The following is a 9,246-nucleotide window of genomic DNA, read 5'->3' on the forward strand; positions in this document are numbered from 1 at the left end:
TTGTATCTAAGATTTAAACATACAGTATCTTCGGTATTACAGCATAAGATTGCCTGCGCTAAAATTATTTTATATACTGTTTTGAGGGGATGTACAGTAGTCACAATCCCGGTGGTCAGGATCCTGGTAGTCAGCATACCAATGCCGAGATCCTGGACACCAGAATGCAGGCAGCGGGCCAAAGGCTATTCCTATTTGTTGGTGTCCTCGATACCCATAGAGTGGGAATAGAACCTGTTTTGAGCATAGCAAGCCACCGAGCCCACAGCGTGGCGACCACAGCATGGTAAGCGCAGTTAGCCCACAAAGGGTTTCGTAGTGCTCACCCCCCTGCCAGCATTCTGGCAACCGGGATCACAGCATTGGCTTGCTGATCGCTGGGATCCTGACCGTCGGTATCCCGAACACAACCTATTTTGAGTATGGTTGTGTATTTTTAGGATTAATGCAGCTGCAGTGAGTTTGCAATTAAGGACTGAGTCTTTATACTAGCTACATTGGATCCATGCGACACTGTCATCTGAGGAAACTGAGGAAGCTGAGGCGTAATAACTCAGCAAAATACAACAAGAAATTCCTGGCTAACTGTGATGACATTACTGTAACCTCCATTACATTTTTTAGACCTGTCACAGTACCTCTACATTGTGCAGCACACTAGTTAAAGAGACAACCAGAAAACAACTTTAAGGTGAGGACTTCTTGCTAAAGGACTGATTGGACACTTGTCACAACCAACTGATAATATACTGTATTTCTAACCCTGACTGCAATATCTGGATTGATTATTATTCTCAATCCTTTACCCAAAGTCCACACAGTTGAAACACTAATTTCAACTGAATAAGGGTTCAACCTTCTTATTGGGAAAATTATATTGGGGTGTGAACTATGCAGAACAGCTACATATTCCCAGTGTATTTGTTTATTCTCAATTTTCTATGATTGTTAATACATATTGTTATTTTGATGTTAATTACAAATATGTGATCAATTTTATCAATATTTAACCCTTACCCTCTCTTATCCATGAAAATTACATACAAATTAGGGTGCTTAGATATCCTCAAACTTAATAAAGTATTCTGATGCTTATCTGTATATGGCAGGGTGTTTTCATATTTCTGTGGTACAGGTCATCTAATAATTGCGTTGAGAAAATTCTATTTCATTCTAAGGGCCTGCATCAAGGGTGGGCGCACTGGCGATGTCGGAGACAGTGGAGTGATATTTAACTACTGTGCATTTTAGACACACACACACGGAGAACTGTATGTAAAATATACTTGACATTCCTGGGTGGTGATAGGGAAGTGGCTTTAGTGCTTCTGCATTCACCTCTGAATCAGCCCTTATATGTTGAAGTTGCTAACCTACAGTAACAAGTAGATTTTAGCCCAACTGTCAATGTGGTGCTTTATCATTCTAATATGTTTTATTTTTTGTTGCTTCTTAAATAAAATACTTATTAATGTATTGTATAAACACTGTCTTACATTAATTGGAAGCAATCACTATGTTGAGATACTGTAATTAGACCCAATGGTATTTCTTTGTAGTTAGGGATTTAGATAGAAATGTATAATAGTGAGTATTGAAATGTTATCTACCATTCAAAACATTATTTTCTAAACAGAACACAAGTGTAAGTATCGATTATTGGAAACTATTGAAAAGTAAAGATAATTCATTTTATCTAAAGAATTACTGTTTATTCTCTATTCAATAATTGTCAGAATTTATTTAGTATATCTCTGTTTAATAGAATTGTAAAATAATGTCAAGATTAATCAAGTCTTGGAGACTGATAAATTGCACAATGATTAAGTACCAACCAATCAGCTTTTAACTGTCATTTTTCAAACACAGACAGTAATATGGCAGTTAGGAGCTGGTTGCTTGGTACTTTGGGGGTAATGCCAAGTTGATCGCAGCAGCAAATTTGTTAGCAGTTGGGCAAAACCATGGCCCTCATTCCGAGTTGTTCGCTCGCAAGGCGATTATAGCAGAGTTACACACGCTAAGCCGCCGCCTACTGGGAGTGAATCTAAACATCTTAAATGTGCGACCGATGTATTCGCAATATTGCGATCAAAACCGAGTTAGCAGTTTCTGAGTAACTCCAGACTTACTCTGCCTGTGCGATCAATTCAGTGCTTTTCGGTCCCGGCTGACGTCATAAACACACCCAGCGTTCGCCCAAGCACTCCCACCGTTTCTCCAGACACGCCTGCGTTTTTTCCGGAAACGGTAGCGTTTCCTGCCACACGCCCCTAAAACGCCGTACATCCGCCCAGTAACACCCATTTCCTGTCAATCACAATGCGTTCTCCGGAGCGACGAAAAAGCCGTGAGTAAAATTACTTTCTTCTTAGTAAAGTTACTTGACGCATGCGCAGTGCGAACATTACGCATGCGCACTAAGAGAATTCTCACTGCGATGCGATGAAAAATACCGAGCGAACAACTCGGAATGAGGGCCCATGTGCACTGCAGGGGAGGCAGAAATAACATGTACAGAAAGAGTTAGATTTGGGTGGGTTATTTTGTTTCTGTGCAGGGTAAATACTGGCTGCTTTATTTTTACACTGCAAATTAGATTGCAGATTGAACACACCACACCCAAATCTAACTCTCTCTGCACATGTTAAATCTGCCTCCCCTGCTGTGCACATGGTTTTGCCCAACTGCTAACAAAATTCCTGCTGCGATCAACTTGGAATTACCCCCTTTATCATTGTGCAATTTATCACTCTCCAAGGCTTGATAAATCTGAGCCTAAGTAGGAAAACATGAGCATAATATTATATAAAGGAAAAAATGGTTCTCACTGGATGGATACTATTTATAGCTTTGGATTATTGGGCCTGATTCATGTTTGTAAGTATAGCAAAAAAACAGATAATGTTGTGTCTAGAAAAAAACATGTTGCCATGCAAGGGAAGAAAATATATATATTTTTTTTATTTATTAATTTTTTCTGTGCAGGGTAAATACTGGATTGTTAGACAACCTTGTTTTTACACTGCATTTTAGATTTCAGTTTGTACACATCCCATCCAAATCTAAATTTCTCTGCACATGTTACATCTGCCCCACCTGCAGTGCAACATGATATTGCCCAATTGTTTTTTTTTATTTTTTGCTTTACTTATGATCATAAATCAGGCCCACTGTGTATTTATGAGTAAACAATTAAAAATATTACATATGTAGTGGTAATTAAATAAGTTTCCTGTTTATGGTAGATCAACAGTTGAAGTGTTGAAGGTAGTCCTTTCCAAGTCAGTAGGAAATGTCTCTCTTATCCAAAGGTTACGTCTCTCTTATCCTAAATCCATAGCACCAAATATTTTGGATATCAGATTTTTCAGTATTTTGGAATATATGCATACCATAATGCGATACCGTATCTTGGGGATTGGACCCAAATCTAAACATAGAATACATTTGTATGTTATATACACATTGTTCACAGAGCCTGAAAGTAATTGTATGCAATATTTTATAATAATTTTTTGCATTACACAAAGTTTGTGTACATACATAAAAGTCATATATGTTTCATATACACCTATACACACAACCTAAAGTTAATTTTACACAATATATTTAATGAAAGCTGTCACTATATAAGTCTTTATCAAACAATTACATGTTTTCAAATATTCCGTATTTTGGAATTTTGGATATAGGAGATTCAAGCAGTAGCATAGGTAGGTCTTTCTCATTATTGTAATTTAATTAACATTGCAAAGCACCATTTATGTCTTTTTCCCTCTTGTTATTTGAATTCATTTTACACAATAAAGACATTTATGAAATGTATATACTTTGCTTTTAATACTGATAGTATGTTTGCAATATCATTGTAATTGTTTAATCTTTTTCCTAGAATTAAAGCTGAATTCTGTAGGTCATAAAACAATACATGATTGACTAAGCATAACATATTTTGATCTTCTCTTCAAACAGTTTTTGCAGAAAAGCTTTGTGGATTCATGTAGTTCGCTGATATCGTTAACAGTAGACATATCTTGGTATTATAATTCACAAATTCAGATGTATTTGACCAATAACAATGTTGGAGATAAAGAACATGACTGTTGTTACAGAATTTATACTTTTGGGTTTCCCTCTGACTCCACGTTTAATTGTCCCTATATTTTTTCTTTTGCTATTTTGCTATATATTTACTATGATCTGTAATATCCTCATAATTAATGTGATCTTGCTTAATAGAAAACTACAAAGTCCCATGTATTTCTTTCTGTGTAATTTAGCATTTATTGATATATGTTTCATTAACACCACAGTACCAAACTTGCTAAAGGACACATTAAGGAAGGAAAAGTCCATTCCTTTGGCCTGCTGCTTAACTCAATCATACATTTTCTTTCTTGTTGGAACTGCTGAATTTATACTCTTGGCTGTAATGTCTGCTGATCGATACTTAGCAATATGCAACCCTCTGCGCTACACAACTATCATGAATAGACGTGTATGTATTCAACTTATGGTTGGAGTTTGGTTTGGTTCCTTTTTGTCTCAGTGCATACCAACTTATTTAATACTGAGAATTTCATTTTGTTTTTCTGAGATTGACCATTTTATGTGTGATGCAGGCCCACTTCTAAGGAACTCCTGCACAAACACAGATTATATTGAGAAGTGGGAACTTGGATTATCTTTTATTGTCTTTGTTTCTTTCCTAATAACATTTTTATCTTATTTCAATATTCTAGTAACAATTGTAAAAATAAAAACTGCTGGAGGTAAGGAAAGGGTTTTATCAACATGTTCCTCTCATGCTATAGTTGTAACCCTCATATATGGAAGCTGCATGTTTATGTATTCTCAACCAGCAAAGAGTAAGGGAGCATCTTTCAACAAAGAAATATAAATTCTTAACACTGTTGTTGTCCCCTTAATGAACCCATTCATTTATACTCTACGAAACCAAACTGTCAAGGAAATAGTCTACAAAAAGGTCTTGAAAATCAAGAGGGGACAAAACGCACCTTCAATAACTAATTAATTTCTAGTCATTTCCAGTAAATTTTGACCACTTATATATATACTGTATAGTGTATACTGTGTATATATATATATATATATATATGTTGTATATTATATAATAAAATCTGTCAGTTTAGTGACTGAATAGAAGGGGAGACTGTGATGTAGTTGGCCAGCTGGACACTGTATTGCTAAATTTTTAGAGATATGCAACGGGCCCCATCATGGGTGTTGGTTTTGGTTATGGATCTTTATCTCCTTCGTGTTTTGTATTTGTATTTGGTTTTGCAAGTACTGACCAGGTGGGATTTTGTTTTGGTTTTGGAACTGTCTTTATTTTTTTTACAAAACATCATAAAAACAGCTAAAATCACAGAATTTGTAACTTCAATAACTAATTAATTTTTAGTCTTTCCAGTAAATTTTGACCACCTCACAGCTCACAATATTGTTTTCATCCACTTTAGGCCAAAAGGTTGCACCTAGGGAGCTGAATGACTAAGCTAAGCGACAGCAGTGTGCGGAACAAACATGTGGCACTTAACTTCCAACATACTGTAGCACATCTATGAGTGGCACTGCAGTGGCACTCAAGGTATCAGTTTAATAAACTATGAAAATGTTTGTCTTCTACTCAAGAAGACAGTCAGCAATGCTCCAAACAGCACATAATGCAATGAAAAGAGTTGCAAGACCCTTATGTTATATATATTAAATGGGACATGCACAGTTTAACAATACAATCATTAAAGTGACAGGGACTGCCACTTGTGGCTGAAATTATTGGTTTGTTTGGGCCCCTAAAGAACAAGCTGCCAATGTTTTTCTACATACTGTACACAAACTGGCTCTACATAGGCAAGATGTCACATCATTATCCGATTCCTCACATCTATCAGTGTGTGCATCCTCTTCTTTACAAACTATTAATTAGTCCCCGTTGAAATCCACCATTAAAGACATAATTGCTGGTAAAGGTCTTCCTTGTGGTATTTGTAACTCATTTTGATGAACATCATCTTTTCCACATTTTTTTGGAATTGACCTCCTATGCCGATCGCTGACAAGGTTCCTGGCTGCACTGAAAACTCTTTCTGAGTACACAGTGTAGGGTGGCCAACTTAAGTAAAGCAAAGCTAGTATGTGCAGGGGGCACCAAATTGCCTTTTTTTCCTGCCAGTTGAGAGCCGGACTGTCTGACATGCCTATTTAAAATAATCATTAACCATTCTTTGAATGGTGACCTTTTGATATGGAGTCACAGCAGACATGTCCCATATTGTAGACAGTTCCTTCAGTCCAGACCAGATGTCAAAAGGTTTTGCTACCAATATACAAAGAGAAAATGAAGCACTGTCATACCGGAATAATTTTTAATCATTTTTTTCAGCCCCCCTAAAAAACATTTTAAATACATATACATACATACACATGGCTGGTGTCCAATTTGTTCAATACATTATTAATATACCAATTAAAATATCCACAACAATTACACAGTTTACCAATATAGGTCTCCTTAATGCACTCAGTTATTTAGCTGTCTTTATCACTTTTAAAAATTCAATCAATGGTCACACAATTGGTTAATATGTTAGTATACAGTCATTATTGACTCCTTTAATCCTCTGTTGGTTTCAGGATATTAGTAACAGAGCCCCATATAGACAGGCAGTTGGCCCATATGATTTTATCCAGCATTCATTGGTTAGTATTAATTTGTTAGACACACAGTCACTTGTATCAAATGATGTTAATATGATCTCCTCTGTTACTTAGTAATACAATGTCATGTGTCCAAGTGCTGGTTAGTGGTTTAGTAGGCAATCACTGCACCATCCATCTGCTTCCCATTTGTGTGATCATTTAAGGCAGCAATATAAGCACAGTCACAGTCACTCTTGGAGTCCTTTCACCTTACTGTACCATCGGTTCAATAGCATAATTGTCCTGCAGAGCATTCTGTTACCTTCCAGATTGTCAGATCCGTGTGTAGTTGAAGTAGCTGTCACTCAACACGTTTCTCCACCTTCCTGATCGGTGGCTTCCTTAGGAGTGTATAACCCCTACTACAGCCTCCTCGTGTAAATAGCGCTCACTGATTCTATTTCTACATGCCACTGTGTTGTACATGTGCACAACCATGTGTACCATCTGCGTTCCACCATTGGAACTTCCGGATGTTATCTCTGTTGCGCATGTGTGTAGGTCCGTACTTCATCTGCTTTTCAAAGTATCTGACAATCTGGAAGGTAAATGAATGCTCTGCAGGACAATCCTGCTATTGAACCGATGGTAAGGTGAATGGACTCCAAGAAGGACATTGCTGATGTAATAGCCTAGCTCCACAAGGAGGTCCTAAATACAAATAGTACCTACCACATGGGTTGAAATTGTAAACAAAGCTGTTTCCTGTTAAACCCTGAACTAAGAGGGGACTGTGACTGTGCTTATATTACAAGTGACTGTGTGTCTAACAAATTAATACTAACCAACAAATGCTGGATAAAATCATATGGGCCAACTGCCTCTCTATATGTGGCTCTGTTACTAATATCCTAAAACCAACAGAGGATTAATGGAGTAAATAATGACTGTATACTAACATATTAACCAATTGTGTGACCAATGATTGCATTTTTAAAAGTGATAAAGACAGATAAATTACAGTGAGTGCATTAAGCAGACCTATATTGGTTAATTGTGTGATTGTTGTTGATATATTCATTGGTATATTAATAATGTATTGAACAAATTGAACACTGGCCATGTGTATGTATGTATATGTTTTTAAATGTTTTTTAGGGAGTTTGAAATAAACCAGGAATAACTGATAAGAATCCCTGATAGGTCAGTGCTTAGAAATTTCTATTTGTTTTTTTATTGATATAAAAGGTTATGCTTACTGATCTGCATTACCACCAGTGGGTTTCTTAGGAAAACTGAGTTTTTCCTCTCAGCCGAAATTGCCAGAGAAACTGAAGGAGAAGATATTGCCATGTCACATTCTACTTTAGCTGATAATTTTCTCACCAACAGCTCTTTGCACCTACTCAGCTTTGTATCCATTGGAAAAAAGACATAATGTATGACTTAAACCTAGTATCAAGTGTCAAAGTCGAATAATATTGTAGTACACAAACCACGTACTAACCACTCACACATGCCCGTTGCGCGTGCACTTGTTCCGCCGTGCGTGCACATATCCGCAATTTGCGTATGATCGCTCCCGCGGTCCTGCGCGTGATATGGGTATTTACGGTGGAGTTTTTGAGCGCATAGAGGGTTATCAAAACATTACATATTTAACCCAAATAGTGCACATTGGCCCTCATTCCGAGTTGTTCGCTCGTTCTTTTTCATCGCATCGCAGTGAAAATCCGCTTAGTACGCATGCGCAAAGTTCGCACTGCGACTGCGCCAAGTAACTTTACTATGAAGAAAGTATTTTTACTCACGGCTTTTTCTTCGCTCCGGCGATCGTAATGTGATTGACAGGAAATGGGTGTTACTGGGCGGAAACACGGCGTTTCAGGGGCGTGTTGCTGAAAACGCTACCGTTTCCGGAAAAAACGCAGGAGTGGCCGGGGAAACGGTGGGAGTGCCTGGGCGAACGCTGGGTGTGTTTGTGACGTCAACCAGGAACGACAAGCACTGAACTGATCGCACAGGCAGAGTAAGTCTGGAGCTACTCTGAAACTGCTAAGTAGTTAGTAATCGCAATATTGCGAATACATCGGTCGCAATTTTAAGAAGCTAAGATTCACTCCCAGTAGGCGGCGGCTTAGCGTGAGCAACTCTGCTAAATTCGCCTTGCGACCGACCAACTCGGAATGAGGGCCATTGTACACATAGCCCCCCCTGTACCACAACAGCAAGTATCAACAGTTTAAATGATTCCAGGACTAAGGGATTCACCTTTGCATGATAGGAAGGGACAAACTAAGGTTATAAGGTGATGTCTAGTATCCAGCTGTAGGGTATTTTAAGGGTAACATTCCGGTGTTGGTTAGAGGAAGATCGCATGATCCTGCGTATAGTTATGTGCAGAAGTAGAATATAGATATAAACTGTATTTACTGTATATTATGTATGCGGCGGGAATCCAGAGGAGACCACCCACAAGAGCAGTTGAGAAAGACATCGCCCACCTTTTCAAATCAACCTATGACCTCACCTGTAATGTAGAGATGCATCTCTGTGTTCAATGGACAAAGGGATTACATT

At 37.8% G+C, this 9,246-nt stretch overlaps 1 pseudogene; it reads left to right on the top strand.

Annotated features, from left to right (window-relative positions):
• Nucleotides 1-4,198: 4,198 nt before the first annotated feature.
• Nucleotides 4,199-5,038, top strand: LOC134953761 (olfactory receptor 6M1-like; annotated as a pseudogene).
• Nucleotides 5,039-9,246: the final 4,208 nt, after the last annotated feature.

This window comes from Pseudophryne corroboree, chromosome 1, assembly GCF_028390025.1.
Source record: "Pseudophryne corroboree isolate aPseCor3 chromosome 1, aPseCor3.hap2, whole genome shotgun sequence".
In the NCBI taxonomy this organism is placed as follows: domain Eukaryota; kingdom Metazoa; phylum Chordata; class Amphibia; order Anura; family Myobatrachidae; genus Pseudophryne; species Pseudophryne corroboree.